Below are 17,198 nucleotides of genomic sequence, written 5' to 3' on the forward strand. Positions count from 1 at the left end.
CCTGGTAACTAAGTACAATTGCTTGTGAAAAGCTATACGTTTCACAACAAATTCGTGGGGCCACGTGGTACGCGGAGACACAATTTCTACACACCGTGGCCAAATTTTAGCAACATCAAATCACGCAGTCACAAACAATTAACATTTTACAGAGGACACACTTGCATAGACGAATGATAATGGCAGAAGGCCAACACCAGACATAAAGCAATGAGTCAAAGAAAATTCACAAAGAACCAAAAATTACCAAGATTCGGAAAAGATTAGAATGCATACACACGCAGTTGCAGGCACACAAACATTCACACTGAACCTAGGACGCTTCAACATATACAACACCATTGCGGATCAAAGTCAAGTCCGTATTAGGAATCAAACTGAAAGTCTGCAAAAGACTCGCATTCCTTGCTGCGACCCAGCAAATCAATCTTTATAAGATGAAACGCGAGACCAAAAGCTAAAAGCTCCCCTCTTGCTATGACACAACGCGCCACGCGGTTACGTCAATTCACCCTTCTTCGAAGAGACTTCTGCGGCAGACCCTCGGCGAGCTGGAAGCAGACTGCCCGTCTCACACACTTCTACGTCTCTCACGCGACCCCGTGGCCAGGAAAACCCAGAGATGAGGCTTCCGCCACCAACCTAACCACGGTTACTTTCACACAAGGGAAGCAAACCTCTTTGCCTACCTGAAAACTACAAGGGCTGGCCATTCAGTTCGACTACCGCTGATTCCCTGCAGCAGACTAAACCACTGTATAGCAAAATGAAACACACCCACATTCATTCACTCACGCATGCCAGAGAGTTCTGTATCACTGGAAAGCAAATAACATGATAATGAAAGGGGACTACAGGACCCTTTCAACAGAATAAATAGTGAGCAAGGATGGGTTGACTGTATATAGTTATCCATAACGACTCCATTTATCACCCGCATCTCGTGGTCGTGCGGTAGCGTTCTCGCTTCCCACGCCAGGGTTCCCGGGTTCGATTCCCGGCGGGGTCAGGGATTTTCTCTGCCTCGTGATGGCTGGGTGTTGTGTGATGTCCTTAGGTTAGTTAGGTTTAATTAGTTCTAAGTTCTGGGGGACTGATGACCATAGATGTTAAGTCCCATAGTGCTCAGAGCCATTTGAACCATTTTTGACTCCGTTTATCCTGATTTACCGGCTGATGTGATAGTGGAATAAAATGGAAGAAGAGTGGATTGTCTATGGTACTCCAGTTTATGTAATAACTAGTATATGAGACCTCTAAAACCATCACGTAAATGAAGTGCTACATACGGTTACAACCCGCCGAGCTTAGGGGTTGTAATATGTCACAACGATCGAGAGGTATGGTTTGGGAGAAACCGTGTAGAAAAACGTAGGCAGGTGTATCATTAACCTTGTTATATCGATGATACACAGGGGGTATTCTGCTAAACTAAGCGATGGCGCCGCAAAGCGTTCCTGGGTCAGCACCAACGCAAACTGCCGGAATTTGCAGCGTCGGTGTCCGGTTGCCCAGGCTTGCGGACGTAGTGATCCACTCACGCCACGTCTAAGTGGCCGCCTCGTGCATTAACTGTGTCCGTGACCCGGAACGCGGCTTACTGCTCCCTCAAGCACGACTCGTGGACCCCGTGTAGAGCACCGCAGGGAAACAGCCGACCGCTGTCGCTGCAGTGAGCCTTCGCAGCTCCGGCCGTCCGCCCTGGGCAGCTCGTTCAGTGCCCACCGATAGCTCTGCACCTGGGAGGCCGCGAGTTCGCGCCCCGGCCCCGCCGCTGTGGACGGCTGCTTGCAGTCTGCCGGACGTGGCAACCCAGACAGCGGAGGCTAGCAGCCCTCTCGCTCCTCGCGCCGGTGTAGCTCCAAGATGCGACGCACCACGCCACAGCAATGACGCGTCCGTGTAGCGGAGGTTGGTGGTTGCTTCAGCTGGCCGGTTGCCTGCCGATGTCCATCACAAAAAGCTCTTTGATATGGTAGAGAGCAGGATACAGGGGCTGCTAGAGTGGAAGGCTGAGCAACAAATTGAGGATAGAATACAAAATTTAATTTATTACTCAAGAAAATTCATGCATTGACATGTAACTTTTCAATTTAAACGTACATCAGCTGATTTAACATGAATCATCGACAAGTTACCTAACATCAAACAATCTGCAAATATGAGGTTTAAACCTTTCCCAAAATTTTAATGCTTGTAAAATGTTATTATAAAACACATAAAATTAACAAACTGGTCACTGTATTTAAGCCTTACATAACCTATTAGGCACAATGGCTTACAGGAAATAATATCACAGACGTTTAGCAATATATGCCCACTACAGCTCTGTCTTACGTGACCTTGTGTGCCACAATGATTCACAGAACCAACTCATTTAGTTAAACGGTAAATATTACCCACAATGACGCTTGCGTTACAATCTTACGTAGCACACCGATTTACCAAGACAATGCAATTAATGACAAGTACAGTCTGGTCCAGAATAGCGAGTGCTCAGAATCAGTAATGAACTATTTTACAAGGCCAGCACATTCAGTTCAGACAAGTTAACAAGACAGTGCCTCCATTTGAATTTTACCACAGAAATCCATGAATAGTCATAGGCCAGACGGTGATTCGAAGATTGATAACAAGTTACCGCACTGTTGGCGGTTGGCACTAAACCCCTGTCGGCGATAGATGTGTGGGCCAGAAACCCCGTTGCAATAAGAGCCCACAAACTTCTAAAACCACACCGTGAAGTGACGTCAAAGGGGTTCCCAAAACAATTTAACACTCAACAGTAGTAAGAGAACAGGACCAAAAAACAAACACACACGGCACTTACAATTAGCCTTGAATTATTCCTAGCTGTGGTTAAGATTGAATTAATTTTGATCCAACAGGTAAACAGTGGTGTCACAGTAGACTTAAACTTTACTTGACTAGCGTGACAATTTTGACGTCCCATAACTGACGTAAGTTCAGTAATAAACTGAAATGCAATTTAAAGACACTCATGTAAGGGTATTGTGAAACATTTCATCAACAATTTAAGCAAACACGCCCACATAGGCACTCCAAAAAAGAATGGTTCAAATGGCTCTGAGCACTATGGGGCTTAACATCTGAGGTAATCAGTCGCCTAGAACTTAGAACTATTTAAATCTAACTAACCTAAGGACATCACACGCCGGCCGCGGTGGCCAAGCGGTTCTAGGCGCTTCAGTCCGGAACCGCGCGTCTGCTACGGTCGCAGGTTCGAATCCTGCCTCGGGCATGGATGTGTGTGATGTCCTTAGGTTAGTTAGGTTTAAGTAGTTCTAAGTTCTAGGGGACTGATGACCTCAGATGTTAAGTCCCATAGTGCTCAGAGCCATTTGAACCATTTGACATCATACACGTCCATGCTCGAAGCGCCTAGAACCGCTCGGCCACACCGGCCGGCATAGGCACTCCAGTCCCTACGTAAATCAACCAGGGCACAAGTCAGTATTTCGACACGCGACGTGGGAACACTCACTGCTCAGCAGCGCAAGCCTGAATACGACAGAAAGAAGTATCGCTGTAACTCCACCGGATGAAGATGCACCAAACCAACAGCCCACCTTTAACAATATTAACCACATGCCGCTAATAAGGTAATGGCCAGAATAACACCAGCCCGTAGCCACAGCGTGAGGAAGATTGAACTCGCAAACAGAACGAACGACAGCGACCCCCTGCAGCACCTCCAGTTCCGCTGCCCGGCCGGCCCCAATGCAACTGCCACATTCACACCACTTTCCGACGCGACTTCCGCGATCATCCGGCGTCGCTCCGCCCAGCCCGTTCGTGTCTCTCTACCCGAGACGCCCTTTCGGCTTCCCGCACTGAATCCCAGAGGGCGAATCTACATCTACATCCATACACCGCAAGCCACATGACGGTGTGTGGCGGAGGGTACCTTGAGTACCTCTATCGGTTCTCCCTTCTATTCCAGTCTCGTATTGTTCGTGGAAAGAAGGAGTGTCGGTATGCCTCTGTGTGGGCTCTAATCTCTCTGATTTTATCCTCATGGTCTCTTCGCGAGATATACGTAGGAGGGAGCAATATACTGATTGACTCCTCGGTGAAGGTATGTTCTCGAAATTTCAACAAAAGCCCGTACCGAGCTACTGAGCGTCTCCCCTGCAGAGTCTTCCACTGGAGTTTATCCATCATCTCCGTAACGCTTTCGCGATTACTAAATGATCCTGTAACGAAGCGCGCTGCTCTCCGTTGGATCAACCCGCGCATCGCAAAGTGAATCGATAGATATCGAACACACTAAACCGGAACAACCAAATCGCAGGAGCACACGGCACACTCTTCGGGGTTGGCCCGCAAATTAAACAATCGTCATTGTCTCCACTTCTAGACGTGGACAAAATGGCGACACGACTGCCTGCTTTGAGCCTCCGCGCTCGCTTATTTATACGTCTTTTCCCTACTCCTCTGATCTAATTTCTCTAGAGGGGACAAGTGGAGTTCTCTTTGATAATTACAACGTCAGCCTTCCTCAGTCCACTTCGGCCCCTACACACAGTTCACTATGCGCTGTTGTAACTGCGACGTGTTGGTTCTTCACAGCACGTCGGTGCGCAGTTCTGACCTCATTACATCACATGTGTGTACATTGCCCGCCAGGCCGTGCCTTCTAGCCTGCGAGCGTTGTCGTAAACGTGCCTCGCAGACTCGTTTTCAATTGCAAATATCAATATCGCCCGCGCCTGCCATCCGAGATGCTAATCTGTCCCTTAACTACTGCTTTCCTGGCATAGCTGCACGAGATTTAACAGAATTACCTAAATCCACGTCTGTATTTATTCGTGGCGCAGCATAACTCCTCCCTTCCCAAAAGATTCGTCCCGAATGTAATCATCGTGCTGCCACTCACCTACCTTAACTCTCACAGTTTACACATTGAGAAGAATATACTGAATTCACCATACAGGACTTTCGCTCACGTTTCGCTTCTACCATGTATCCCTTATCATACACTTATACACTTATTAACACCTTAAAATTGTTTCTACAACTACTGCTCGTCAATCAGTCTACTGGTAGTTGTTGTATTGGCACGTCCACAGAAGTCTTACCCAGAAATACAGTACGCAAAAGCCTGCTAGGAACACGCCACAATTGGTGGCTGATACGCTCATGACTAACACTTTGTGCTCCTGCTCTTCCCGGAAGCCGTATGCGTACATGTTGCCATATTTGTTCCATCGAACTTGCCCTTGCTGGGACTTTATTAATCTGTCCAAGGACTGAAAAATCTCTGTATTGAAAGTGTCATTTAAATACGTAAAATTTTGAACTGGTAGTACTTTCAGAGATTCTTCTGGTCAATACAACGTATTCCGCTACAATGTCATAACAGTCGAACCTGTAAGCGTAGCTGGAAGGCGAAAGTCCGTCCCGACCACCGCAAAAGTCGTGTCATTAATGATCATTCTGCTTTCCTGAAGCTCGATTTTTTTCTACCATACCGGTCTGCTGCCTTCGCAGCAATTCAACCACTCATTTTCCAGCGTGAAAACGGAGTATAACCAATGAGTACCGACCCTCCGAAGTACGTTAGGGCTGGAAATGCTCCTTCCCACAACTCGTCCCCAGAAACAAACTCGCTTCACATGTCCGCATATCAGTCCGTACGTGGTCACCCTGACAGATCACTAATTACTCTATCATTCACTTCCTTGTACGCACAATCCACGAACAAAATAATTAATAACGACATGAAATACTAACAACTCCGCAAAAAAACAGCAATTATCCTCACGGCAAAAAATACATACTCCCTGATGTACTAAACCAAAATAAAAAGAACCGACAAATCACAAAAAAATGGTTCAAATGGCTCTGAGCATTATGGGACTTAACTTCTGGGGTCATCAGTCCCCTAGAACTTAGAACTACTTAAACCTAACTACCCTTAGGACATCACACACATCCATGCCCGAGGCAGGATTCGAACCTGCGACCGTAGCGGTCACGCGGTTCCCGACTGTGACGCCTAGAACCGCTCGGCCACTTCGGCCGGCGACAAATCACAATTATAAAACTTACTTACGCGACCTTAACCTATACGGCACATCATGCACCTCACGTTGGTGACGAGTTCCAGGCTCCTTCTTTTTACCCTTTGTAACTTCCACCTCCTGATTGGCTGCCGATAAGTGTGGTACCCTTCTACCATTCCTTTATACGGTTTTATGCGACTGACGTGTATGACAGAATTTATGTGGGGAACTGTATCTGCACTTTGACCGGTGAGGTCATTTCCACTGCCTGGGCCGGCCGGAGTTGCCGTGCGGTTCTAGGCGCTGCAGTCTGGAACCGAGCGACCGCTACGGTCGCAGGTTCGAATCCTGCCTCGGGCATGGATGTGTGTGATGTCCTTAAGTTAGTTAGGTTTAATTAGTTCTAGGCGACTGATGACCTCAGAAGTTAAGTTGCGTAGTGCTCAGAGCCATTCCACTACCTGGTATGGTCCCTGGTACTTTGTTAAAAGTTTCTTCGTTTTCCCCTTTGACGTATAGTGACCATTACCCATTGCCCCACGTGGTACTACGGCAATTAGCCCATGCGTCTCTTTGGTTGCTTCTGACGATCTTGCGCCTTCGTGTTTGCTTTTTGCACATTCCTCCGAACTACATTAATTATTCTGCAGTCATGGACTGTGCCGCTGGTCCCGGAGGAGGTTCGAGTCCTCCTTCGGGCAAGGGTGTGTGTGTTTGTCCTTAGGATAATATAGGTTAAGTAGTGTGTAAGCATAGGGACTGATGACCTTAGAAGTTAAGTCCCGTAAGATTTCACACACATTAAAAGCATTAATTATTCTGACAAACTTCCTCTCATCATACGGTCCTAATTCAGGAATCAAAACATTACAGGCAGATGGCATTTTCCTGCCGTACACCACCTCAAATTCCAAGCCCGTTGCAATATGAACCTTCGAGTTATATGCGCACAGTGCATGTGGTAAATAGTTGTCCCAATCGTCGTTTCGGGAACCTGCGTAAGAGCTCAACATCATTGCAATTGTCTAGCGCACGTGTTCCGTTCTCCCATTAATCTGCGGATGATACGGACTCGTCCGTAACTTCCTTATACACAGCTCGCGGCATAGCTGCCTCAGCAAATCCGGGACAAAATTCGTACTTTGGTCCGTAATTATGGTATCAGGTACCGCAAGCTTCAACATCCAGCTGTTTACTAACACCTACGTTACACCCTCATGTGACATCAGTACCATTGCTAAAAATCGAGGAAAATGATCAATGATCATGAGAACATGCCTATTTATTACAGGTGTTTTATTAAGTGGCCTGAGGACATCCAACCCCAACATATAAAATGGACTGGACGCCTTGGTAACCTATGAAATGGCACTTTCTCATGTGTAATATTGGCCTTCTGCGCGCATGACACACAGTCCTTAACATACTGCTCCACGTCACGCTTCCTGTTCCTCCACCAGCTCTGCTATACGTCTGTCTGTCCCACGTCGCCCGCCATGACATGACAACAAATGTTCGTGAGCTTTCTGCAAACTCTCCTTCCGAAAACCCTTTGAAACCACCTCACGTGGTCCACATCTCGTTCTACACAACAAACCGTTATGCATAATGAAATGTGGCTGTGGCTTAAAAGCGTGGTACTCCATATCCCTTGCCTATGCCTGCCGCCGTTCTTCAGGGCTCTTCCCTTGCATGCTTAACATTGCTACCCCGCGGCTTAACGAGTGTGCATTTGCGTGCGATCTCCCTGATTAATGGATTACCTCGTACTCTAATTCACTAATGTAAAGCGATATCCGATTTTTTTTAAATTTTGCCGTGTTGTGGGTTTCTTATATTTTCTAGGGCTATAAATCTGTGATGTTTTTAAAATTTTTACCTCAACATCCTTTTGCTTCAGGTTAAAAATAAACGGTTTTTCGATAAAACCTGAATTAGACATTTCTGTTTTGCTATAAATACTTTAATTTTAAGTAACAGACGGTAGGATAACCATGTACAACAAAAATGTTCTGTACGTTACAGAGCTCTTTATACATCCTCATTCAGTTTCTATATGGTTCAGCGCTTCATAGTGATGGGAACAACCCAATGAAAACAATGGATTCATTCGGTTATTGGAAAACAATCGACTCATTCGGTTGTAGTTTTACGTGTCGGTTGGATTATTATTGATTTAGCTTTTTCAAGTAAAAGCAGTCTCTGGGAGCGACCGAATGAAAACATTGGACACCGCTGTTTGCTTTGCATATTGCCTGAATTATTCATTTTTTCTTTTCAAGTGAAAACCGTAGTTTTCCTGTCGATTGAACAATACATTCATTCTTTCAGCTGAAACCACTCTTAAGTGTTTTAGTTGATTGAGTTAACCTTTCATTCTTCTGAATGAGATCAGCCTGCAGTACTTTCATTAGCTGAAATAAAGCAGTGCAACGTTGTACAGTATTGCGCTCAGGCGTAAGTGAAAACTTATCTCAGGAGATATGCCAGAGCTAAAATAAGCACTCTGCATGTTAATTTAATTATTTAATGAATGGAATAATGTCTCTTTTCATCGTTTAAAACTGATTATATATTGTTGTGGATTAAGTTGTTCTGGTGCCATTAACGTGTAACTAATTAAGCTCATGTTTCGCTGTAGTGGGCCTTCCATCCCTCAAACTGCCCAGACAAAACTTAGAAAACACCAGACTTCTGGGGAAAATAAGAGTCAAATCGGATTATTTTTCCGGGTACACACAATGTTTGTAAACGAACGTAATCCGATGGTCACGATGTACCGCTGTGAGCGGAAACATGAAAGTGGGAATGTTCCTCTCTTGCGTTTCAGTGTTGACAAGCCAACGGGCGTGTACCTCCTATCCATCAGTGCATCTAAATTACACTCGAGAGTAACAAGGATTTGTGAAAGAGCATTATAGAGACATCCGTGTTCAAACGTAGTACTCATCTGCAATAAGGAACATGAACGTAAATGAAGTCAGTTTTAATACAGCCCAATGAGTGGAAGGCAAAAGCCATTTAAAATATTCCCTTGCCTAATGGGCGGGGCAGCGTCGTGGTTTCGTACCAAAGACGGAGGAACAAGCTACTAAGCAGGTGGTCATAATGTTTGGCTCATCAGTGTACATAGGTTTTGACATATTTTATTTTTAGGAATTTAAATTTTCTTGACTTCTCCTTTAAATACGATACATTATTTGTCCGTAAAAAATTTTCAATCCTAGTCATGGTTCATGTACAGCCGAAAAGGCTACAAAAGTATGCAAATAAAACAACTTCAACCTATAGGCTGAGTGAGAACGTTCATATAACGGAAGAAACGGGAGAGACATGTGACAGTCCGTTGTATCGTCCTGAATGAAACCACTCATACCAAGTCAGTGAGTGAAAACATTCATTTAACGGCAGCAGTCGACAGTGACTTGCTTCAGTCGGTTGTCTCATACTGAGTTAAACCACTCAAACCCGATGAAGGGGTGAAAACATTCATGTAGCTGACATGGTCAACCGACTGAACGAAAAAGCAGTCGGCTGACCAATATATTGCTAGAACAGTCGGTTGGCGCATTTCTATCGTTTTGGGTTTCCAGGGGAATTTTGTGAGACACTGATCTCTACGCAAACAAAGGGATAGAAATAAGATACCCTCGATCGGTATGCAACGCACCTAATGTACAGGCAACGCGGTTACGATCTAAATTGACCAAAACCACTAAGGAAAATACCGTAGTTTCTGCTTGCTTACGGTAGCCTACAATAGCTTTACAACTCTACGCATCAGTTTATGTGACTTCAGATTAATGCTACTGAAATTATTGCAGTGTTATTGGTTTTGTCAGACTTATAGACATAATTTAAATTCATTATCTGCGTGTGCAGGCGGTGAAGGTGCATACAGGGATAACTACAATCAATTCGACTGGAAACAATAATTAATTTATTCAGAGTGTAATGACAGGAAGAGACAGCAGGTTACGGTTCAGAACTGATGTGAGTTACAGGAAGAGATAACACTGTCAAGTAAATCTCGTAGTAGACCCGTACTGAAGCCCTTACAATACTGAGCACAACACGAAGCCTAGATCTGCAAGTCGTTTTCCTCCTGGATGTAAAGTACTTCCACGATCTGTGGCGTCGTCGCATGTCGGCATCGTATGCCGATTGAGGGACCACAGAGCGGTCGATGTAATTGCGCAGCGCCCACTCTCGACGATGACTCGCACTTGGAAGTCGTCTACCGGCCATGTCTACTGCTGAGATGGAGGTATACAGCGCGGACTACTAGCGCTTTTTCGTTTTCGTTTATCAAAATCCGATCAGTCACGAAATGTAAATCACAATAAAAATAAAAATCCGTTTTTGCAACATTTAGCTATACCTTCTAGCTACTTCTCTACATTGTTGCCGCTCCGACTTAAATATTTGTCGTAACATGGTACAAACTTTCCTATACTCTCGTCATAGAAGGCAGAGACCTTTGGTTTCCGACAGTTACCTACGATGGTCTGCAGCCCGTTGTCTGTGCCAAAATACTGTCATCGGACTCACTCAGCATGACTTCACGCTTCGTGGGAGATCCTATTTTCTAGGCATCTTTACTTGCTCACTGTGCACTCAGAACTCAAAAATGCCACGTGACACAATAGACGAGCATACTAGAGACATTTTGCCACACATCTACACAAAGTGTGACCAGATTTTCAGTGTGGTTTTAATTTCTCAACCAATCTGCGGTTGAAAGCAAAAGTAGCCCTCCGAACTCCAGCACGTGAACGGCGGAGCGAAACAGTCCCTCGGCGGCTACACCTCCTGTCGTCGACTGGAACGCCGCAAGACGGTGAGACGAGCGCCCGCAGTGGTGGCGTCCTGAGTTCACAGCAATAACAAGCCGCGTTGTATTTGTCGTGTTTTACTAGCTAGCTACCCGGACTCTGTTGTGGTCGTCACCTGCAGACGCCTGTCCAAGAAGCGGATGACATCTAAGATTAGGCCGCCCGCGAGACGCGCGTGTGCTACGTTTTCTGCCCGGTTAGAATGTAGGTGTGGACGCCAAATTAATTATTCGTGTCCGCAGCTCGTGGTCGTGCGGTAGCGCTCTCGCTTCCCACGCCCGGGTTCGCGGGTTCGATTCCCGGCGGGGTCAGGGATTTTCTCTGCCTCGTGATGACTGGGTGTTGTGTGATGTCCTTAGGTTAGTTAGGTTTAAGTAGTTCAAAGTTCTAGCGGACTGATGACCGTAGATGTTAAGTCCCATAGTGCTCAGAGCCATGCCAACCATTCAATTACTCGTTTTTTCTGTGCACTGTTAGAGAGTGGAATAATTCAGAATTATTGTTAAGGGGGATCGATGAACCCTCTACCAGGCACTTTAGTGTGAGTATCCATTTAGATGCCGATGTCGATGTATTCTGAAAACAGATTGTCTTTACGTCCACGCATGAGAGATACTGGTGCTGTGAGTTTCAATGCCTGCTGCATTGAAACACGTTGGAGAGGTGAAAGTTAACTCCGTCAAGCGAATGAACATTAGAGCATCAGGTAACTAGTTGGATGTACACACACAATATTGTATTGAAATTTAAATTATGAGCATTTAATTGATATCCCACACAGAACTCTACATTTGCATGACAGCATGTCGGTTAAAACTACACGAACGTTGCAACGCCATTAAGAGCTAAACAGAATATTTCCCATTCTACACACCCTACTAAAGCCAGTTCAGTACTCTTGAAGAATCCGCAAAAAAATTCTATATGGAATATATAAGAAGCAGTCAAATGAAAACAAGACAGACTATATAATGATCATGGCACAGACGTTGGTAACGCATGTAGGTGTATGTACAGAATTGCACTCTATTGAGGATCAGGAAGAAAGAGGACGAACATTTGTAAAGGGTCCAAAGAGGAGACTGATTAAGTTAGTTAAAGGTAGGAGTTTTGCAGTAATAAAGTTAATTATAATGTGAAGAAATATAGGGAGCCCGAAGTTGTATGTGTGTTACATTCAGTTGCGCAGATCAGTGTATGATTGAACGGTGTGTTCCTCACAGTTCGATTCCTCTGTTTCTTAATGTGGCTTGCAGCGTTAGTTTCAATTCCCGACAAGCCCCATGTTTTGTTTACTAGCGATTCCAAGGGGGCGCTGTGTGTTCTGTGCGGAGCGTTCCTCGTTGCACGCGCAGCAGGGGGTGACGGGAGGCCAGCAGTGGGGAGTGGTTGCGAGTAGTGCGACCGTCGTCGACGCTTTACGCCGAGTGCGGACGTGGCCTCGATAAGGTTACTGGCGTCGGGACGTAATAGTGGAGTCTGGTTCAACACGTTATTGGATTCTGTCAGTTCTGTTTCCTCTATGTTGCCGGTGTGGAAGCAAGACTTTGTCCCCTTACCAGTAGCTATCCGTCAGAGTGTGCATCAATCAAAGTAAGACCAATCGTACACCTTTGTTTAGCAGTGGTTGACATTCACATTCTGCTAAAACGGTGATTCAGTAACCCGGCCATATTGCCGAAGTTATTTGTGGTGACTAGCGTTGACTGTTCCTATCAGACGCATTAGAATACTCGTCCGTCTCTTCCTGTGTATGCTGTTGGGCTCATTTCTGTGTTAATATTCAGCCCAATGTATTAGAAATGAATTTTTGCTGTCTTTTGGGTGAGTCCTGCGTTTGTCTGAATCGATAACCAGAACATCCCATACCACTCAGGACGCACGTCAAGTAACCAAAATAAATCTGACTTAAATTTGCATTTGTGTAACTTGTTTATCCAGTTTTCTATGAGGTTTTAGTTAATTAGTTAAATAACTATTTTATACCTTAAATTATGTAATAGGGTTTTCACATGCGATGTCTTCTTTTTTTGGGTTCTGGTCAAGTCCACGTTTTGTCATCGTAATGGTCTGTTAAGTGTCTCAGCACTTGCAAGTCATATGGGGTATATCTAATTTATTACTTACGTAAATTAATAATAATTTTATTTGGTTCATTCCAGTCCTCCCATTTCTCGACTGACCACAAGGTCTTCTATTTTCTACCCTTATTCTGGAAGTGTGAATGCCCATAATCAGCAAAGATTTATTGGCGGGTCTCTGCCTATATGCCATTACAGTTGCCCGGTTCCTGGTGGCTGTTACGATTTCTATCGTGACTTGTTTGTTCTTCAGCCAATCGCATCAGTTAATGAGTCTAGCACCTTGTGGAGACAAATCTTACCCTTTCTTTACCTGCCTCAGCCTTAGGAAGGGGTAATTCCTCAAGGTAGCTTTAGGCCAGCACTGTTCCATTAGGATATCTGTGATCTTATGATAGTTTTATATAGCTCTAGAGAGTAATTTATTGGGATCGAGTTTATTAAGTTGATTTTACTAGGCCATTGTGACGCCAAAGTGATGGTTTTAAGAATAATTTGTAACCCTTTTATACGCTGAATTGTTCAGAGTGAAACAGAGTTGTGTTACAAGCCTGTTTATATATATGTATGATATCTTTAAATTTATTGTTCTGTTTCCATGATTTAATGTATATGCCCCTTTTAGTGGATACTGGATTTATCCTGTCTTATTTAGTGTTTAAGTAAGCCCACTGAAATATCGCTCTCAAATTAAACTAACTGATCCGGTTTTCTGTAACACGTGAATTTGCTTAGTTCTCAGTGTTCTACGATTTAGCTCGTCGAAAAGTGTTTCAGTGCTACACTGTATATAAGTCAGATCTGAACCAAGTTGTTCTCCAGTTTAACTGTTTATTCCCTCATTTTCGTGGAATTTAAAATTTCTAAATTGGCAAGCCTTAATCTGTTTTGTGTAAATTGTTGTCCGTATAGCTGTGACCTACCTAGTCAATTGCAACACGTAATTGTTGGTGTTTTAACTGGTTGTGTTGCAATAAATGCAAACTGACAGTGAAGCTTGTGGGTGATTCTTATTCCCCAGTCCCTCATCCTCAGTAATGCTAGAATTAAATTTTGTTATTAAAACTTTTGTTAAGATTTTTCGGTGAGTTACTGGGAGAAAAGAAATAGCACTCCGTCTTCAGGCCACGAGTGGCCATCCGACCGTCGTGTCATCCTCAGGGGAGGATGCGAATTGGAGGGGCACGGGGTCAGCACACCGCTCTCCCGGTCGTTATGATGGTATTCTTGACCGAAACCGCAACTATTCGATCGTGTAGCTCCTCAATTGGCATCATGAGGCTGAGTGCACCCCGAGAAATGGCAACAGTGCATGGCGGCCCGGATGGTCACCCATCCAAGTGCCGACCACGACCGACAGCGCTTAACTTCGGTGATCTCACGGGAACCGGTGTATCCAATGCGGCAAGGCCGTTGCCGGGAGAAAAGAAAAGGAAGCGTTAAATGATACCTTGGCATAATTGGTCGGCGGAGCGCCAAATTCAGCAACATGGAGCAGAACGCTGTGTCAACAGCCAGCTCGCAGCATGCCAGGGTGTCAACATCGAGGGCAGCAATTGGGTCATTTACACCAGCCGAGAAACACCAGAACATTCCAACCACCTACTGGGGAAGAATAGGAGCAGTCATCAGCGCCAGAAAGCCGTATTTGAACCAGCAGCCAGCTCGTCAAAATCGTCCATCGTGAGGTGTTGGAGTGACACAGACCCTCTGTCACTTAGCGCCGCCACCAGTTCGGAGTGGTCACAGTCATCGCAAACATACAGTAAAGCGCCAAAGAACCTGGTATAGCCATGCGTATTTAGATGTAGACATATGTAAACAGGCAGAATACGGCGCTGCGGTCGGCAACGCCGATTTAAGACAACAATTGCCTGGAGCAGTTGTTAGATCGATTACTGCTGCTACAATGGCAGGTTATCAGGATTTAAGTGGGTTTGAACGTGGTGTTATAGTCGGTGCACGAGCGATGGGACACAGCATCTCCGAGGTATCGATTAAGTGGGGTTTTTTCTGTATGACAATTTCATGAGTGTACCGTGAATATCAGGAAACCGGTAAAACTTGAAATCTCCGACATCACTGTGCCCGGAAAAAGATCCTGCACGAACGGGACCAAGGACGACTGAAGAGAATCGTTCAACGTGACAGAAGTGCAACCCTTCTGCACATTGCTGCAAATTTCAGTGCTGCGTTATCAACAAGTGTCAGCGTGCGAACCATTGAACGGGATTTCAGAGTCGAAGGCCCACTCTTGTACTCTTGATGACTGCAAGACACAAAGCTTTACGCCTCACCTGGACCCGTCAACACCAAAATTGACTGTTGACGACTGCAAACATGTTACCTGGTCGGACGGGTTTCGTTTCAAATTGTATTAACCGGATGGACGTGTGTGGGTATGGAGACAACCTGCATGTCAGCAGGGGACTGTTCAAGCTAGTGGAAACTCTGTAATGGTGTGGCGCGTGTTCAGTTGGTGTGATATGGGACCCATGATACGTCTAGATACGACTCTGACAAGTGACACATACAGAAGCATCCTGTGTGATCGTCTGCATCAATTCATGTCTATTGTGGATTCCGACGGACTCGGGCAATTCAAGCAGGACAGTGCGACACCTTACACATCCAGAATTGCTACAGAGCTGCTCGAGAAACATGCCTCTGAGTTTGAACACTTCCGCTGGCCACCAAACTTCTCAGACATGGACGTTATTGAGCATAACTGGTATGCCTAGGAACGTGCTGTTCAGAAGAAATCTTCACCCCCTCGTACTCTTACGGGCTCATGGACAGCCCTGCAGGATACATGGCGTCAGTTCCCTCCAGCACTACTTCAGACATTGGTGGAGCCCATATGCTACGTCGTGTTGCGGCACTTCTGCGTGCTCACGGGAACCCTACAAGATATTCGGCAGGTCGTCGCCCAGGAGGCGCCAGAGTGCCGCCGCCTTTAACTATCGTCGGAAGCCGTCAACAGGCAGCTGCCTGCCATGGGAGTCATCGCTTCGAGTGCTTTGTGTTAACGGACTGACGCCATCGTCCTGGGACGCTGCCACCACAAACGCCATGTCCGGGGCAGGAGCAGGGCACTGAGCTTTCCCGCTGCCATGCCACCCTTCCCCCCCCTCCCCCCTCCCCCCCCCCCCCCAGCGACCAGTGCAACAAAGGCCTGTGGCGCGTGGTTCCTGCCTGCTGGCGCAGTATGTCTCTGCAAGACCGGATGAGCCATGCGTCGTAGCCGCGTGGTCTTGGGCGCCTTACCACGGTTCGCGCGGCTTCCCCCGTCGGACGTTCGAGTCCTCCCTCGGGCATGGGTGTGTGTGTTGTCCTTAGCGTAAGTTAGATTAAGTAGTATGTAAGCCTAGGGACCGATGACCTCAGCAGTTTCGTTCCATAGGAACTTACTAAAAAGTTCCAAAAAAATTTCCACGACCGGAGAGCCCCTGTCGAGGCAGCAGATTCGAGTTACGCCAGCACAGCTTCAGACACAGCAGCAGGCGCACGTGTGAACATCCGCCGGTCAACTCCGTCACCGCTAAGAATATTAAAGAATGGAAGCAAACCTCTCCCAGAGGGCCCACAACCAATGTGTTTCAGATGATGAATAAATTATATATTTGTCGGGATCCACAGCCTCCAGACACTTGAAAACGTAAACAGGGTCCGTAGTAGAGTGTAACGTGACTTTTATTTAAATGTGCGATTAGCTAATTGCAACTACTTGTCATTGTCGTCTCTTGTAAGACCGACATGGAGAAGCACTATATTGTCTCAAATGGTTCAAATGGCTCTGAGCGCTATGGGACTTAACTTCAGTGGTCATCAGTCCCCTAGAACTTAGAACTACTTAAACCTAACTAACCTAAGGACATCACACACATCCATGCCCGAGGCAGGATTCGAACCTGCGACCGTAGCAGTCGCGCGGTTCCGGACTGAGCGCCTTAACCGCGGGACCACCGCGGCCGGCTATATTGTCTCCATGCATCGCATATATATCTGACACTTTACGCACCTCAAATTAAGATAAAACATTACTGCACATATTTCATCTGGAGCCGTCCGTGGACACACCCTCATCGTCCTCTTCCTCACGTCCGGCAGAGAACCCAGATTCAAATCCGGTGACAAGCAATGGAAACCCGTACCTGATCACACGGTGCATTTACACTGGTATTAGATGTGGTCGTTTACACATGCTCCACTGTGCCATTTGCCTGTTAGACGAGCTAGACGTATCATCAGCT

At 45.9% G+C, this 17,198-nt stretch overlaps 1 pseudogene; it reads right to left on the minus strand.

The window, feature by feature from the left end:
• Positions 1-14,245: 14,245 nt before the first annotated feature.
• LOC124723320 lies at positions 14,246-14,363 on the minus strand (annotated as a pseudogene).
• Between the last annotated feature and the right edge of the window lie 2,835 nt (positions 14,364-17,198).

This window comes from Schistocerca piceifrons, chromosome X (assembly GCF_021461385.2).
Source record: "Schistocerca piceifrons isolate TAMUIC-IGC-003096 chromosome X, iqSchPice1.1, whole genome shotgun sequence".
In the NCBI taxonomy this organism is placed as follows: Eukaryota; Metazoa; Arthropoda; class Insecta; order Orthoptera; family Acrididae; genus Schistocerca; species Schistocerca piceifrons.